The sequence below is a fragment of the Vulpes lagopus genome, chromosome 8 (assembly GCF_018345385.1).
Source record: "Vulpes lagopus strain Blue_001 chromosome 8, ASM1834538v1, whole genome shotgun sequence".
Classification (NCBI taxonomy): Eukaryota; Metazoa; Chordata; class Mammalia; order Carnivora; family Canidae; genus Vulpes; species Vulpes lagopus.
Window position 1 is genome coordinate 126,303,818 of NC_054831.1, and position 18,408 is coordinate 126,322,225.

Consider the following 18,408-nt stretch of genomic DNA (forward strand, 5'->3'; position numbering starts at 1 on the left):
ACCCAACCGCTTGACTTTTCCTGCCTTTATTCTGAGAACAAGGACTCACTTAGCACTTTGTCTTTTCTGCTGTCAAGTTTTTGTCAAAACGGCCCTCACCAACCTTTTCACAGCCCCAAAAGGCAGTAGCATTACTACTAGGCCCCAGTCTCTCCCCCCACCCCTTCCTTGCTGCCAGCCTAGCCACAGCCTCCAGGGGCTTCGTCCCCACCTGCCCCTGTGGCTACAGCCACCTCGTACTAACAGGAGGGTCTCCAGCTCCCCTTCTCCTGTGGTCACCAGCCCAGCGTCCATTCCTCCTCCTCCTCCTCCTCCTCCTCCTCCTCATCCCTTCCAGCAGCCCCTCCCCAATTCTCAATCCCTGTGGCTCTAGAGGAGAGGACTCCAACCCTCAGTGCAGGGAGTAGACGCGGTGACCCAGGCCTAGCCAATCAGAGAATTTTAGCAGCATTTCAGTGATTGGGCATGTGACCCAATGAGAACCAGTGAGATTCAATTCTGGGACTTTGGTCAAAACGGTCCAATTGATGAATGTCTCTGCTGAGGGCAGGATGTAACCATGGCATTGCTGGCAGCCATCTTCCCGTTGCAAGGAGAGAAACTGCCTGAGAATGGGAACAAACAGGGTGAAAAGAGAGCAGAGAGATAGAGACGGTGAAACCAAATCCCACTGCCATTGAGCCCTTGGATTTAGTCTTACTTCAATTTTCAGGCACATTAGCTGATAAATTCCCTCTCCTGCCTGAGCCAGTTTGAGTAGGTGCCTGTCACTTGCCAATACAAGATTTTGCCTCCCTACCCACCACATCCACCCTGGTGTGGTACTTGACACCACCGTCTAGATGATTCCCAAATCTCTACCTCCTCCAGCCCCTATCCCCACCCTGACTTCCAAATTTCCACCTACTCACAACTCCCATCAGAGCCACGGACACCATCTCCAGTTACCACCTGCTTCAGGCTCCTCCAATTGCTTTGGGTCCATACACCCTTGCACATCCAGGGGCTCCCAACCTTTCTGCATCATAGGTCCTATACCCACAAAGTTGATATCCCATTTCTAGAGGCTTCCTTTGACAATCTCTGTTTTGATTCATTTTATACAGCACAACCTTCAACCTCCAGGATCCTGGCTCCGGTTAAGTCACTTTCCAGCTCAGGAACCCTGGCATTTTTTCCTTTGCCTTTAAAATAAAATTCAAAGTCCTTTAGCCAGGCTTTCTGTGTCCTCTGTGATCCATCACCAACTTGCCTTTCCAAAGTGATTTCCCTTTCCCTTCTGTATTAGTCAGGGTTGTCCAAAGGAATAGAACCAACAGGAGGAACAGAGGGAGGGGGAGAAGGAATGGGAGAGAGATTGATTTGTATTAGTCTATCCATCTAAAAAGATTTATTCTAAGGAATTGACTCAACACAGTTATGGAGGTTGATAGGTTCCAAGATCAGTGAAGTGAGTCGACAAGCTGAGACTCAAGAGAACGGATGATATGGGTCCAGTCCAAGTCCTCAGGCCTGAGAACAAGAACTGATGTTTCAGTGGCAGTCTAACGGTCAGCAGGCTCAAGACCCAGGAAAAGCCAATATTTCAGTCCAAAGCCAGGAAAAATCTGTTACTCGATGGAGGGTCGGCCTTTTTTGTTCTAGTTGGGCCTTCGACTGATTAGATGAGACCCACTATACTAGGGAGTGCAATCTCCTTTACAACGTCTGCCAATACAAATATTAATCTTATCCCAAAACACCCTCATAGATAGGTACACCCAGAACAACGTTCAACTGAGTATCTGGGCACCCGTGGCCCAGTCAAGTTGCCATTTAAAAGTAACCATCACTTCCTCTATCACACATTTTATGTATTTGTATGCGGCAAGACTGAATTACCTAGTATCATGTATGTAGGTACCATAATTTCTTGCCTCCATGCCCCTGCTCATGCTGGTCCCCTTGCTAGAACACCTTCCCAGCTGATCCATCCTACCAATCAAGTCCCACTCTCCTACCCACCCTTGGCCAACACTGATCTTGTGTCCTTTCCCACCTCTGTGCTTCTGCAGATTCGGTGGTCCCCTTCCATTCCAAACTCATTCTTCTCTCCTTTGAGGGTCAGCATAGACCTCAGCTCTTAAACCTTGCCTGACAACCCCAGGCAACCAATAACTCCCATTACCCTTTGTATTTAAAGCATGCAATATTAAAATCACTTGTATCTGTGTTAACGAAACCATTAAGCCATGAGCAGGCAGGGATTTTATTTTATTCATTTTTCTATCCTTCTACCTTATTTCCTGGCACACTGCCAGCCCTCAAAAATGTTTGATAAATAATGCATGAATGAGCACACTGCCAGTTCTTCCACAACGCATGCTCAGCTTCTGGCTGCTAAAGTGATCTCTGCTTCTTCTCAACTCCCATAGCATTTAGCTGAGGATTTCTTCGGGCCCTCACCCCGCTCTGTCATGTTCATCTGTGCTTTCTCTGCCCTACTGGAAGCTCCCAGGGGCGGGCTCAGTTTGGGGTACATTTTCGTGCCCCTTCACATGCTCTCCAGGTGCCTTAAACATAAGGAGTGAGAAAAACCTCAAAACTGCGTTCCCTGCCAAATGCCAAAGACCACAAATCCACCACCATCTCTCCAGGGCCTGCCAAGATTTACTCAAGAAGAGGAGGATCCCCATTAAAGAGTCTCTCCTTTGTGGTCTTCAGTCTTAGGATTTACACGAGAAAGTCCTAATTTAAGACTTTCTGTGTGATTCACAGGCGATAAAACTATAAAGAAAAGCGAGGAAGTAATTATTATAAAAATCCGGCTGCTGGCAGCCTCTAAAGGAATTTGTAATCTGGAAGCGATGGAGGGGGGCGGTGTTGGCAGTGGGCTGTTTCATGACCTTGGTGATGATTATTACATGGATATTTGCTTTATAATCATTTGTTGTACTATATATTTGTTTTATGTGCTTTCCCTCCTGTGTAATATTTCATAAAAATAAAAGTTGGAAGTAAACAAAGTCTCACGTTATAAATGAAGAGTTGCTGTTGTGTAAATTCCTATTGCTTAGATGCAAGCCTACCCTTCCATCCTGATTTACCAGCTGGTCTTCCCCTCTCTCTGGCTGGTCATGGTCATGGCTCAGGCCGTGCCAGCAGCCCCACTCTGCTGCTAGGACTCCTGGTGTGCTCCTGATCTGGCCTGCCACACTGTAAGGGGCTAGGGCTGCTACAGCTCCAGCTCTACTCCATCAGCTCCCATGGAGGGACCTACTCCTTCTGCAGCCCCTCCAGCCACTCAGCCTCCCTCCTCCACTTTGTGCTGTATCACTATGCTTGTCCAGGGACCTGGACTCTTCTTGGAGTCAGAGAAAGGAGAGGAACTGACCAAACCTGTTTCCTACTTGCCTTTTCTCTAACTGGCCCAGACTTGCCTCCTTCATCTCTATTACGATCTCTGGTGGAGACAATCTAGGTCACTGAAGAAGGGTACATGAGATAGGATAGGGGAGAGAAGAGCCTAGAAATGACTGAGCAACTCCATCTGCACTGGTAAGGTTTAGCAAGTACCCAGGGGCACATGGTACAGTGATGAAGTTTTAATTTGAAAACAATCCGAGGATCGTTCATGTGAACCAATTGGTCATGGGTGTGTTGTGACTAATATTCAACAGTTAGTGAGTGTATTATGTGCTAGGCACCTCTAAAGCAAAGATAACCAATATCCTTCTGCTTAACCTCTTCAGTGGCTTCTCCTGGCTCTTGTCCACCTCTCCAACATCCTCAGAACCATGCACTCACTCACTGGGCTCCAGCCATGTTGCCTTCTTTGTCAATCCTCAGACAGAACTGAGCTTACTGTGCCTGCCTCAGAGCCCTTGTGCTTACTGTCCTGAGCTCTTCTGCTCTGTGCAAGCCTGCTCCTTTTCACCCTGTACATCTCTGCTCAAATAGCAACTCTTTAAGAAGACATCTCCCCATCCAGCTTACAGAAGCACTTCCAACCCACTACCATACCACACTGCTTTCTTGTTTTCCTAACCTTATCACTCTCCAAAATGATCTCACCTCTTTAATACTCCTACTGTCTCTCTCCATTAAAAAGTAAATTCAAGGACTTCTTTCCCCACTATACCCTCAGTGCTATAATGTAGTGTACACTCAGTAATTACCTGTTGAAGAAATACAATGAAGGAAGACATAATCTCTACTCAAGGAGCTAAGGTCTCATAGTGGGACAAACAATAATCAAAACAAGTGCTAGGACAAGGGTTTGTACAAGTAATCTAGGAGAATCAAAGAAAAGCAGAACATTCATAAGAGTTATACTTAATATTTACTAAGTACTTCCTCTGCTCCAGGCATTGTTCTAAGTATTTAATATGTATTATCTCACTTGAAATTCACAAGAACTCTGGAATATGGAAATTATTACCTTCAACAAAAATGGAGCATGAAGAGGTTATTAGTACCATTTGTCTAAAGTCAAACAGCCGGCAGGTGGAAGAGCTGAGATTCAAACCCGGAGCTGATAAGGGAAGGTTTCCCAAAGGAGAGAGGTTTGATCTAAATCTAGAGGACCGGTACAGGCTGGCCAGGCCAGGGTGGGGCACGCATGCTGACCACGGGCGGAAAGAACAGGCATGTCTGGGTACGCAGGCATGGAAAAAGCAGGAGGCTCCTAAAGTAGATGAACCTCATAGACATAATGTTGAACACAAGAAAACACATGAAAGAGTATACACTCTGTGATTCCATTCGGCTCAGAAACAGGCAGCACTACCCTATGGCAGTAGAAATCACCATAGCTTACTTTTCAGGAGATTGATGACTAGGAAAGGACCTGAGGGAGACTTCTGGGATGCTGGCTATCCTCTGTATCTTCATCTGGATGGTGGTTATAGGGATATGCTCACTTTATACAAATTCATCCAGTCATACAATTTCAGGATGCATGTTACACTTACATTTAAAAAAATTAAAGGTCACTTTAGCAATAGTACTGGTCTGAAAACCAAAACACTTGCAATTTTTTCATAGAGGTGTAGAATTTTTGTGAGTCTTAATGGTGAGGTTTAAAGACTGCAGATAAGAAAAACAAAGAGGAGTACCTGGCTGGCTCAGTCAGTGGAGCCTACCACCCTTGATCTCGGGGCTATGAATTCGAGCCCTACTTGGTTGTAGAGATTACTTAAATCTCTTTATTTTATTTTTATTTTATATTTTATTTTTTTTAAGACTTTATTTATTTATTCATAAGAGACACAGAGAGACAGAGAGGCAGAGAGGCAGAGACAGAGGCGAGGAAGAGGCAGGCTCCACGCAGGAAGCCTGGTGTGGGACTTAATCCCGGGACTCCAGGATCATGCCCTGAGCTGAAGGAAGACACTTTAACCGCTAAACCACCCAGGCGTCCCCCCCTTTTTTTAAGCAGAGAAATGTGACTGAAGAAATGAGAAGCTAAGAACAAGATTTAACGTGTAGAAGTTAGAAATGAGAAGATGGAGAGCTCAGAGAGGGGCTCAGAAGAAAAGAACAGATCAAAGGGTCAACCGACTGAGGAAGAGTCACTAAGTGAACCTTCCCCTGATTGGGCAGATTCAGCTACAATAGCATTTATTGGGTGTTTCTGTGATTCTGGTGCTGCGTGAGGGTGACTCTAGCTGGGAATAAGACAGGAACAAGACAGGTGTGGAAACTGAAGCTCAGAGGGGTGACATGACTTGGTCGGAGATCACACACTTGGTCGGAGATGACACACCTTGTAAGCACTGGAGTTCTTTTTGCCAGAACCTCCAATTTATGCTAAGACAGGGCTAACGCTAAGTATTGGCCCCACTTGGAGGTGGAGTTTTGGCTCAGAGGAAGTGAAGGGGAGGCCCCACTGCTTTGGTGGTGTCGGTGGCTTCCTGCCCAGGAGACACACCCAGCTTCTAAATCACCATTCTGGGCAGTCAGGTTGTTGCTAGGCACCCAGGGGGCCCTTGAGCTTTCAAGCAGGGGCAGCCAAGGGTTGTTAACTTCACCTCATTTCAAGGTCAGGTGCAGAACCAAAAGGGAAGCCAGCCACCTGAGGGAAGCCTTTCCTTTTTTGTTTTGTTTACCTCCATCCCTAGCCCTCCCACCTGCCCCCTCCCATGGTCTGCCATGAATTCTAGTTGTTTGTGTTCACTGGAAGGAAGAGCCTTCAACCAGGCAGTGATCATGTCTCCTCCTCCTTGAGGATCCATCACATGCAGGCCCTGGGTTGGAGGCCGAGGGCATAGAGATTCCCTCTTGATGGAGCTCACAATCTGCCTGGGGACACAGACTGGACGCCACACCACAGGGCAATGCATATCAGGTACGCCACATACATTTGCTGCATGAACAGGGACTGGAATTCAAGCTAAGGTGTTAGAAGAGCTCATAGGAGGGCTTCTGATGCCAATTCGAGGCAGAAATCAAAGAAGGCTTCATGAAGGTGACTATGCCTATCTGCGTCATAAAGAATGAGTAGGAGTAGGCAGGCCAAGATTGGGGGAGGCATGGGGGAAAGGCATTCCAGGCCAAGGGAAAATGTCCAATAAATGCATGGTCGTGGGTGGAAAATAGTTAGCAAAATAGTCAAGCTATTGTCAAATGTGTTGAACTGCACTGCCTGTGGAAAATGACCACACATGATGCTCCTGGAAGGGCCAGTTACACTGGAGTGCTCCAGCCACCACCGCCATCACAGTGGACTCCTCATGGCCCCCAGACCCTGCAGAGCTGGCCTCCTCTCCAGCAGCCAGGCCCTGGCACCCACTCACTGCTCAGGGAGCTGCCCAATAGATGACATATTTTTCCATGGCACCAGCCAGTTGCTAGGAATTTGATATTACCTTGTGGTCCCCACACTGGTTTTCACCAGCAGCCATCTGGCAGGAGCATTTTTCAATAACTAGATGAAATTATTCTTTCGAGAACTTGGAGTCAAAATAATCACAGGGGGGAAATCAGACGTAGGAGATAGTTTAGAACTTCCCTCTGGCTGCTCTACGTTTTCCTCCTCCTTCCTCTCACAGAATTAAGTGTTTAGGGTTCTCTAGAACTAGGCTCTACCTGGACTCAAGAAGTGACAGTAACTGGTATTAGTGGTAGCTGGGTAATGCTGGGCCGCAAAGAGAAAGCATGAGAATCATCTCAGGGAGTGGCAACAGAGTTAGGGAATCAACGTGCTCTCAAATCCCCACAGAGCCCTTGAAACACTGGACTTGGTCTGCACTTTGATATCCAGGCAGTGTGACCTCATGGCAAGGGCATGGGGCTGGAGCCAGATGAAATAGAGATGAACTCTCAGCCTCTCCTCTTACCAGGTTTGTTTGGGGCAAAGGATCTCATCTGTAAATTCACTTCCATGAGAAAAAGCTGGTACCACAGGGTTGCCTGGAGACTGTGCTGGACAACTGTGAAACTGTGAATTGTACCAGTTCTGGTTTCAGGATGTGGAGGTCGAGAGGTTGAGTCATGGCTCTGTCACAAAGCTCTTAGGCTTTGGAGGTCTGACCCCACCCCTAAATCCTCTGGTATGCGTTTTTCACTGAAAGTATAAGGCTAGGTATTAGCCATTTAAGGAATTATTCTGCAGCTACTTAAAAAAGTTATTTTTTTAAATTAAAGCACATCTTTGTATGTTGATAGCAAAAGACCCCAAGATTTACTGGGCAAGAAAAATATATAACCTAAACATGCATTGTATGTATTTTGTGCAAATAAAAAAGGGATATATGTGTGCACACACACATCTATGTGCTTACATCTGTATAATTCATGTTTTCTGGAAGTATATGTAACAGACGATTCATGAGAAGAAAGCCTTTAAATTTTACTTTTATTCCTTCCTATACTGTTGGGACTTTTCTATCCATGTGCTAATATAGCTTTTGTTTTAAAAATGTCAATGGGAGTTGAGAAAGCTAAGAAATGTTATTGTAAATGTTAAGATAAAGATGAAAAAAAGCCAAAGAAACATCTTGCTTGCAGGAGATTCTCAAGAGACGCTTGTTAAATTCACACTTCCAAACATGATGGAAAAAGCCCAAGGCTAGGGGGTACAGAAAACCCAAGCTTAGATCCCAGCTCCCCATTCTATCGGCCATGTTGTGTAACTGGCGTATCTCAGTTTTCTTATCTGTAAAGCAGGTGTATTTATATGAACAGGTTCAGATGACAATAAGGATTAAATAAATCACAAATGCATCTATCCTAGCACACAATAACCGTCTCAATAGAACAGTTGGAGTTGGAGGTGTAATATTAATCTTTGTATCAAAGAATCTAAGATTTGCCAGACTAGGAGACATCACCCAAACACAGGGAATATGAAACCGAATTTTTAATAATTTTAAGTAGGCTTCACGCCCAATGCGTGGCTTGAACTCAAGACTATGATTAAGTCACACGCTCTACCAACTGAACCAGCCAGGTACTCCAGTATGAAACCCAATTTGTACCACTCTTCCTACAGCTTTCTCAATTCAACATTAAGCTTAAGAGACCAGGGATCCAAAGGTCATCTGCGGCCTACCTGTGATGAACTGTTAAGTCAGCAGTTCTCAACTAAAGGCGAATTTGCCCCTAAGGAACATGTGGCAATGGCTGGAGACATTTTTGGTTGTCACATCAGTGGGGTGCTATTGGCATCTGGTGAGTAGAGGGTAGGGATGCTGCTAAACATCATATATCGCACAAGACAAGCCTCCAGGAAAGAGAAATTATCTGGCTCCAAACAGCTAACGTTGAGAAAAACTGTGCTAAGTTCAGTCAACTCCTCAGTTGACTCAGCTATCAAGCTACAAAATCCCTAAGGTCGTAACTTTTTAGTCCAACTGGAAAGTCAGCTCTTTTATTTGCATGCTGTATTCTAGATCATCGAAGCAGCTGAGAAACTGGTACAGGCCTGGAAATCCTTAACACCAGGAGTTCCTGATCTTTGCAGACTAAGGAAATACCTTCATAATGTTCTGAACAAACTGTATGAGATACTCTGACCCTACCACGGTCACTAACTCCTTTCCCCATGTTAAATTTTACTCTCAGAATTAGAAGAGTTAGAAAAGCTTAACCTCTGGGGCGCCTGGCTGGCTCAGTCAGTGGACTGTGAGACTCTTAACTTCAGAGTTCTGAGTTTGAGCCCCACATTGGGTGTAGAAATGACTTACTAGAAAATAAAATCTTTTGAAATAAAATGGTTTTAAAAAGAAAAGCTTAACCTAGACAATACAAGGGACAGTTCACTTGTTTGCTGTCTCCAAGCATACCTATACTTTTGCTCAAGGTGTGACTTTGTCCAGTGATCTCCCACTCAAGTTCAATTAAAATCTCACTTCCAGGGGTGCCTGGGTGGCTCAGTCAGTTAAGTGTCTGCCTTTGGCTCAGGTCATGATCCAGGAGTCCCAGGATCAAGTTGTGAGTCTGGCTCCCTGCTTTGTGGGGAGTCTGCTTCTCCCTCTGCCCCTCCCCTGCTCATGCTCTCTCCCTTCCTCAAATTAAAAAAAAAAAAAACACAAAAAAACACAAAAAAACCCCAAAAACCTCACTTCCCTAACTTGGCTATTTCCTCTCTCCTCTGCTTCTAATGTACTTTTTAAAATAGGAAATGGGTTTTGGGGAGCCTGACTCAGTCGGTTAAGCATCTGATGTCAGCTCAGGTAGTGATCTCAGGGTACTTGGATAGAGCCCCCCCGAGTGGGAGTGGGGTCTGCTTATCCCTCTCCCACTGCTCCTACCCCTTTCTCTCTCTCAAATTTTTAAAAAAGATAAGAAAAAAGTGTTTCCTTTGTGCTATCTCCAAATCAAATACCAAAAGACTAGTTTCTTTTTTTTTTTAATTATTTATTTTTGATAGTCATACAGAGAGAGAGAGAGAGGCAGAGACACAGGCAGAGGGAGAAGCAGGCTCCATGCAGGGAGCCTGACGTGGGACTCCATCCCGGGTCTCCAAGATCACGCCCTGGGCTGAAGGTGGCACAAACCGCTGCGCCACCCAGGGATCCCAAGACTAGTTTCATTAATGATCCTACTCATATAATTCAAGGTCTTCTTCTCTCTTCAAAAACTATACGTTTCCTTTATACTGAGCTTTATATTTGTATCCTCACATCTAGACCCATTCCAAAGGCACAGGAAGTATTAAGACACCAGCAAAATCAACAAGAGTTCCAGTTTAGAGCTAACTCATCCCTCTACCAAAAATTAGTTTCTGAATTGGCACCTAGATGGTTCCAGGAGCAGATGTACATATCCAGGAGCCAGGCCAGAGGCAGAAAGGTTACTCGAGACTGGGTTACGCTGAAGAAAAGCAGCTGCTAAATTTACTCTGTGCTTGTCACCACCACAGCTAGACTGCTCTGTCTCAGTGGTCAACCAAAGCACAGCTCTCCACACACAGAAAGCCCGGGTGACCCATTTCGGGAAGAGCAGAAGAAAACAGTCAAATAGCTTCAGAGTGAGTTCTCTTGCTGTGGAACACATGTGATGGAGATGGGGAAAAGAAAAAAAATCAAGCAGATCTAAGAGCTACTTACCTGTAAGGACCCTGTTTTAGCCCCTTCTTTGTTTTAAATTGTGACCAAACATAAAGGCCTAGACTATTCCTATCATATCTCTAGCTCACATCCCGATACTTATCTCAACTTCCTCAAATGTCAAGTAAAAGCTAACATGGTAAATCACCACAGGACACTGTGATTGAGGACCAAACTTTAATATTTCAAGGACATATCAAGAGAGTTACTGGTGGGGTTACAGAAGCTTCCATTCATGCCACCACAGCAAGAGTCAAGAATTCTGAAAGTTGAAGCAATTACTGCTTTGGATACATAACAATATATTAAAGCATGTCAGAAAGTGCAAAAAAGGAGGCATTCAGCAGAGCAAAAACAAGCAACAGGCTGATTGTCCTAACAGAAGCTCTTTCTAGAGCTCAGTCCCAGGAATTAGAGCTGCCTCAGCCAGAGAGAGGTCCAGACATGGGTTTTGATGGATTCTTATTACAACTAGTCAAAGGCAAGCTCAAAAAAACCGAGGTTCACATTTCCCCCATGACTGTCCTTGGATCTTGCAACAAAGAGAACATTTGGCTACTTCTCACATGTAGGCTGAGCAAGAACCCAGTGGCAGGACTTAGCCAGTGATTCTGACCCCAGGCTGACATCTCTGGGCCCGAGCTCTGAGCTCCTCAGGCAGGACGGCCTGGAACTGCTCCTGCACCAGCATCTCCACAATCTGCTCCTTTGTGTGAATATCGGGTCTCAGCCACTGTCCGGCAAGCTCCTGGAGATGTCTGAGGACATCCCTAGGCCCAGCTGCGTCCTCATAGCGGAATCTCCGGAACCTCTGCCTAGAGGCTGCCGCATTGGGAGGATTCCTTCGTGGCATGGTTTCCACATCTTCAACGGAATCTGCATCGAGGTGCTCTGGTGGAGCCTGGACCTGGGGAGCCGATATTAGGACAACTTCTGGCTCCTCAGCCATCATCTCATTTGAAGGTGACCCTATTTTATCATTCTGGACTTCTTTATTTCTTTGTGTCTCTAGGTACCCTTCAGTCTCCATTCTGGAACTCTGGAAAAGGAGGTCTCAGACTCCTAAACACAGAGAAGAGACAGGCTCAGCAAAAACAGACCACAGAGACTCTAAAAACCACCTTGATCTCATGGATCTGATCCAGACCCAGGTTTCATCAGTTTTCCAATATTAACAGGTTTTTTTTTTTTTTTTTAAAAAAGATTGTATTTATTTATTCATGAGAGACACGCAGAGAGAGGCAGAGACATAGGCAGAGGGAGAAACAGGCTCCTCACAGTGAGCCCAATGTGAGACTCAATCCCAGGACCCCGGAATCATGATCTGGGCCAATGGCAGACTCAGAACCACTGAGCCACCCAGGCATCCCTTAACAGGGTTTCTTTTCTTTTTTTTAAAAAAAAAGATTTTATTTATTTATTCATGAGAGACAGAGAGACAGAGAGAGAGAGAGGCAGAGACACAGGCAGAGGGAGAAGCAGGCTCCATGCAGGGAGCCTGACGTGGGACTCGATCCTGGGTCTCTGAGATCATGCCCTGGGCTGAAGGCGGTGCTAAACCGCTGAGCCACCCAAACGATCCTTAACAGGGTTTCTTTCTTTTTTTTTTTAATTTATGATAGTCACAGAGAGAGAGAGAGAGAGAGAAAGAGAGAGGCAGAGACATAGGCAGAGGGAGAGAAGCAGGCTCCATGCACCGGGACTTAACAGGGTTTCTTAATAAAGTTATTAGAAATTCTATTTTTGTTTCTTCTGGATCAATTGGCACAATTGAGAAAAATGTGTCAGTGGTTTATAAAAATGAAGAATGCAGGTCCCCGCCCAGTACCTGTGGGGGGGGGGGGGAGGGGGGCAAAAAAAAAATGAAGAATGCAAGCCTCCTAGCTAGAGTCTTCTACAAAATCTTTCATCCATCTTCCCTGCATTACAAAGTATTTTAGGGGATCCCTGGGTGGCGCAGCGGTTTGGCGCCTGCCTTTGGCCCAGGGCGCGATCCTGGAGACCCGGGATCGAATCCCACGTCGGGCTCCCGGTGCATGGAGCCTGCTTCTCCCTCTGCCTGTGTCTCTGCCTCTTTCTCTCTCTCTGTGACTATCATAAATAAATAAAGATTAAAAAAAAAAAATGTTCAAAGTATTTTAGATTATGTTAAAACAAAAAACTATGTATGCACATGACTTATAGGGGAGGAATATCTTTAAAATCATGGATGTTTGCTTCTTCCAATGTCTTTTATGGAGTTATGTGTGTCCAAAAGCAAGCTATGAGTACTAAAATATAAGAGATAAAGGTCTTTTCATTGATATCTACTCTGCTGTCTTTTCTACCCACCCCCCAATTCTTTTCATGATGAAATAATGAGTGTTAAAAAGTACTTTAGGGGATGCCTAGGTGGCTCAGTTGGTTAAGCAGACTTTGGCTTAGGTCATGATCTCAGGGTCCTGGATCAAGACCCACGACAGGTTCCCTGCTCAGGGAGGGGGCCTGCTTCTCCTTCTCCCTCTCCTACCTTGTGTTCCTGCTCACTTGCTCTCTCTCAAATAAAAAACATATAAAGTACTTTAGGAGCTACCATCAGAGTGGAATCTAAGCTGCCACTTCACAAAAAACAGAAAAGCTTCTATATTAAGATCAAGATCCTAAGTTCCTCTAATCAGGGCTGCCCGGGTGGCTCAGCTGGTTGAGCATCTGACTCTTGATTTCTGCTGCAAATCCTGAACTCCATGCTCAGCAGGGTGTCTGCTGGAGATTCATATTCTCTCTCTCTCAGGGCCCCCACCCCTCCCCTCACTTGCATGGGCTCATGTTCTCATGCAGGTTCTCTCTCTCTCTCTCTGAGATAAATAGATAAAATATTGAAGTTCCTCAGTATATGGGAAACCAAAGTAGTCAGAATTCTAGTACCATAGACTTCCAATTCTTGCAATGTTTGTCAGCTCTAGAATTAGCAAACCAGCAGTAGTGGGGAAGGAGAGGAGGGGCACACTAAAGACCTGTAAAATGTCAGAAAAAAATAGGCTTTGCTCACTGGGGTTAGGGCCCCAGTCCACGAGAAAGGTTTTGTACAGGAAAACCACAATCGATGTTATTAAAAGAGAGACACACACACACTCTTCAATACAGAAATATTGTATCTGACAATACAGAAATAACTAATTTCCACATCGGGCTACGTCCAAAAACTGTAACGCTGATGACACGGTCATTTTTCAAAGGCCATCTCTTTTTTTCATTAACAAACCGCCTCCCCCAAGAACTAATCCCTCCCTGGCCAACAAAGCAGGAGTGTTGACATTTAAGATCCCTCCCACCTCAGAGGCTCTCTCAAATCTGTTTCCTGGGTAACAACTAGCAGAGGCCAACAATCAACAACACGGACCAGCTGCCTTGCCTTAACTCGCTCACCGCTCAGCATCACCTCTTCTTTGAAGGTTTCACGACCCATTTTCTAGGAACCTTGAATTGATTCTAGACCGTACAGTTTGGATATTCTTGGGAGTATACTTGTTCTTCTCATATTATCTGGGATTTTTTGCTCAATGAACAGCATGTACTCTTCCCTAAAAGTAAGCTGTCACTAACCTAGAGTGATGAAGCCCAAAGCAATACAGCCTCTGGAGAAAAAGGAAAACAATTAGTCAAGGGAAGGCTGGATGAAACCTGAGAAAAATGGGCAGCCTGGGTAGCTCAGCAGTTTAGCACCTGCCTTCCACCCAGGGCGTGATCCTGGAGTCCCGGGATCGAGTCCCACGTCGGGCTCCCTGCATGGAGCCTGCTTCTCCGTCTGCCTCTCTGTGTGTGTCTATCATGAATAAATAAGTAAAATCTTAAAAAAAAAAAAAAAAAAAAAGCCCTGAGAAAGCAAAAGTGACCATCAACAGGGGAGTAACTAAAGCACTGTCAGACATTCAGCAGAACAAAAGTGCAGGCTCCTAAAGCATGAACTCGGCCTGTGAGCGCGGATACAGACCCACCTCCCTAACACACCACCCGACCAAGGGGCAGACCCGTGGGCAGCACCATCTCACCTGAGGAAACTAAAATACACACAGAGCAGCATCCATGACCTGCTCCATCCACAAACAACACCTCCGACCGTATTTACTGGTGAGCAGCAGGGACAGGAGGAACATGGATCATCCCCTTCCCATGTGGATTTCTTTTTAACTATGGATCACTTTCTTAACTCTAAAGGAAGCAATGTCCCCCCCTGCTCAAAGGCTTTCCGAGTGAAAGAAAGAAAAAAAAACCTTGTATTAATTCTTCTAACGCCCAGCTCCAGAGGTCCTTACAACCCCGACTTGTAAGAGCAGTCCCAACTGTCGGGAGGCCAGGTTCTCAAGGCTGGATCTGAGAGATGCACCAGCTGCACGAGTCACCCCGCTTACAAAGCCCATCAGTTTCAGAAGCCCTCGCTGACGTTGTGCTGAGCATTTCACACTCTTCCACGCCATCCTCCGGGCCGCCCTGGTCAAACTCTCCACCCGACCCTCTACCGCCCCAGCGGCCTCTACCAAGCACAGCAGCCGCCGGCGCTATCTGCGGGGTTTGACACGCCCGACGCCCCGCCGGAGCTTTCCCTCCTCCAGTCCTGCCCTTAACCCAGCAGGGCGGTTACTGTCATTTCCATTCGCACGTAAACAAACTGAGGCTCGAAGAGCGGGGATTGTGCCCAAGGTCACGAGGCCGGGACGTGGGGGGACCACCCCGCCGAGTAGGAAAATCCCGGCCTCCAGGCGGGGAGCGGGGCCGGGCTCCTCCCACCACATGGGCGCGGCCTGGAGGGCCTAGTCGGGCCGGAAAAGGGTTTCTGGGCTTCCAGACCGGGACCTCCTCCTCCTCCGGAGCAGAAGCGAGATCCAAGGCCACGCCAGCCCTCGCGGCCCGCAGAGCCCTCGCTTCCCCGCTCCGCGGGCCGCCGCCGCCGCTCCCAACAGACCGCGCGCGGGGAAAGGAGAGGCGGGAGGGAAGGACGGAGGGATGGAAGGAAGGAGGGAGGGAGGGAGGGAGGGAGGGAGGGGGCGTTCACCTGCGCAGGTGCCACCTCAGAGGGCGGGGGGAGGGGGGAACGGGGGCGGGGACCCCTCGCCACCAGACTCGGAGCCCGAAACCGACTCCGAGAAGAGGAAACCAACCACCGGGCGCAGAGCTTTGTAGCCCGCCGCCGGAACCGGAAGTCGCGCCCCGCCCGGAAGTTGGACGTGAAGGGCGGGGGGAGGGACTGGGTAGAGGGGGCGGGGTCTCTCTAGGCCGTGGCGGGAAGCTCCGCAGCTCGGTGGTTTTAACCCCTTCGTGGGCTTCGTGCGGTGCGCGGCTGGGGGTTCCGCCTGCGCGGCTTCTCCGCGGAGGCCAAGCTCTCCTACGTCTTCTAAGCCGCGGTTTGCGCAGCTGCGAAGTGGAAAGAGGGTGAAGCGGGAATTGAGACACTCCGGGAGCCCACCCGCAGCTGACTCAGCGCCCCACCCTGAGGTTGCACCCTTGAGCCTTTGCACCACCCAGGGGAAAGAAACCGAAGAGAGGGCTGGGTGCTGCTGCTTGGAAACAGTGGGACCGTGTGGCCCCCGGTGGAGTCAGTCCACGGGAGGCAGTGGGCGCCGTCTGTTTAAAGCTCCCGTGCCTCAGTCTACCCAGGGAGAAGTGGGCATGTGCGCGCGCGGGGTTGCCGGTGTCTCCAGGGGAAGACCCTTGCGTGTAGAAGGCTCAAATCTCTTTTTATTTTATTTTATTTTATTTTATTTTATTTTATTTTATTTTATTTTATTTTGAATCTCTTCTTAAATTTTATTTAAATTTTATTTTTTTCAAATCTCTATTTTTTAAACATCTCTTTTTAAATTTTATTTTATTTTATTTAAAAATTTTATTTTTTTAACGGGTGTTATGCTATATGTTGGCAAATTGAATTCCAATAGAAAAAGTTTTTTAAAAATAAATTTTATTTATTTATTTATTTTTAAAGATTTTATTTATTTATTCATGAGAGACACACAGAGAGAGGCAGAGACACAGGCAGAGGGAGAAGCAGGCTCCATGCAGGGAGCCCGATGTGGGACTTGATCCCGGGTCTCCAGGATCACGCCCTGGGCCAAAGGCAGACGCTCAACCCCTGAGCCACCCAGGCGTCCCATAAATTTTATTTAAATGCAGTTTGCCAACATATAGTATAACACCCAGTGCTCATCTCATTAGGTGTCCTCCTTGAGGCTCATCACCCAGTTACCCCATCTCCCCACCCACGTCCCCTTCTGCTGTCCTTTGTTTGGTTCCCAGAGTTAGGAGATTCTCATGGTTTGTCTTCCTCTCTAATGTTTCCCCACCCCGTTTCCCCCTCCTTCCCTCATCCATTTCACTATTTCTTAGAGCCCACATAGGGGTGAAACCATGTGATGATTGCCTTTCTCCAATTGACTTATTTCACTCAGCATAATGCCCTCCAGTTCCATCCACGTCATTGCAAATAGTAGGATTTCAACTTTCCTGATTCCTAATATTCCATTGTGTTTGTGTACACAACATCCACTGTGGAAGGAGCCATGATGTCCTTTGACAGATGAAGAGATAAAGAAAAATTAAAAAAAAAAAAAAAAAAAAGGAAGAAGAAGGCTCAAATCTTAGCCCCCTGAGTGCCTCTTCCCCAAGATTTTCCAATGGCTGATGGTTAAGAACTGAAGATGTGAAGTCACATTTAGCTACAGCGAGTCCGGGTTTAGCCTGGATTTGAGTCTGGAGCACACATGTTAAAATAGCACAGCCTGTGAAAGGAAGTGCAAAGATGCTAACCAAGCAACCCTCCCACATCCTTGCTCTTAACCCTGAAGGGGAAGGGACTTGGCTGTTAAGGACAGGCACTCAGGTAGCCCACCCATCTCTCCTCCCATCTGCCCTATCCAAGTGGGACAGGCTAAGGAATTAAGAGGGGCACTCCAAAGACCCCTGCTGAGTTATCACCACTCCCCAACTCTCCTTACTCTCCACCCTAACCCCTCACATGGCCCACTCCATCCCAGCTCACCCCTAGCCAATGTCCCTGGGAAAGAGAAGATGTACCTTTTGTCTATACTGCCGCTGCCGGTCGGTAAACCTCAAGATTGCCAGACACTCCAGCTGGTGGGTGGATAACCAGAGCTCCTTGCCATGGCCTTACTCTTGGGGCCCTTGCCCCACTCACCCCTCCAGAGCAGTCTCCACCTTTCACCTCCCTTCAGCCTTGGTTTCCTCATCTGTAAAGTGTGAGGGTTGGACCACATGAAGGACTTCCAGTTACCCTCCTCCTACCCCCATCCAATTCTTATATTCCTTAGGAATGCTTCAGAAAACTGCTGGAATGGATTGGGGGTGGGAGATGGGGCAGTGCTTTAGGTCCTAGAGCAGCTCGAATTTTAAAGATTTATAAATTCATGTGAAAAGTATATATGTTGTGGCTCTGTGTCAGATTATCATATCATTCAGGATAAAATGTAAACTTGGTACTTTGCCCCATATTCCTCATCTTTCCCTGCCCTCCTATTCACTTACCCTGCTCCAGGTACACTGGCCTTCTAGTTATTTTGCAAACCCAAGAAGCTCATCTTTACCTCCTTGGTGATCTCTGCTTGTGGTTCTCTTTCCTGACATCTGCTCCTCCAGCGTCCAGTTCAGATGAGGCCTCTCTAGAGCAGCCTTCTCTGTACCCCCTCTTCTAAAGGCATCCATGCGGTCCCTTTGTAGCCTGTTACTCTGTATTGTTATTATTTGTTTATTTTCTGTCTCCCCCACTGGAAGCAGTAGCCACAGGGCCAGAAACCTTAATTGTCCCATCACCATGTCTCTGGCACCTAAAACTGAGCATAAGGTGGGTAAACATCTGTTGAATGAATCGATGAATGAATGAATGAAT

General features: G+C 46.8%; 1 long non-coding RNA gene across 1 annotated transcript; it reads right to left on the reverse strand.

Moving 5' to 3' along the window:
• Positions 1–10,695: 10,695 nt before the first annotated feature.
• LOC121498157 lies at positions 10,696–15,713 on the reverse strand. Its single transcript, XR_005989626.1, has 2 exons — positions 15,562–15,713; positions 10,696–11,594 (listed from the first exon to the last, which is right to left on the reverse strand). It is a non-coding gene; the product is annotated as an uncharacterized LOC121498157 (long non-coding RNA).
• Positions 15,714–18,408: the final 2,695 nt, after the last annotated feature.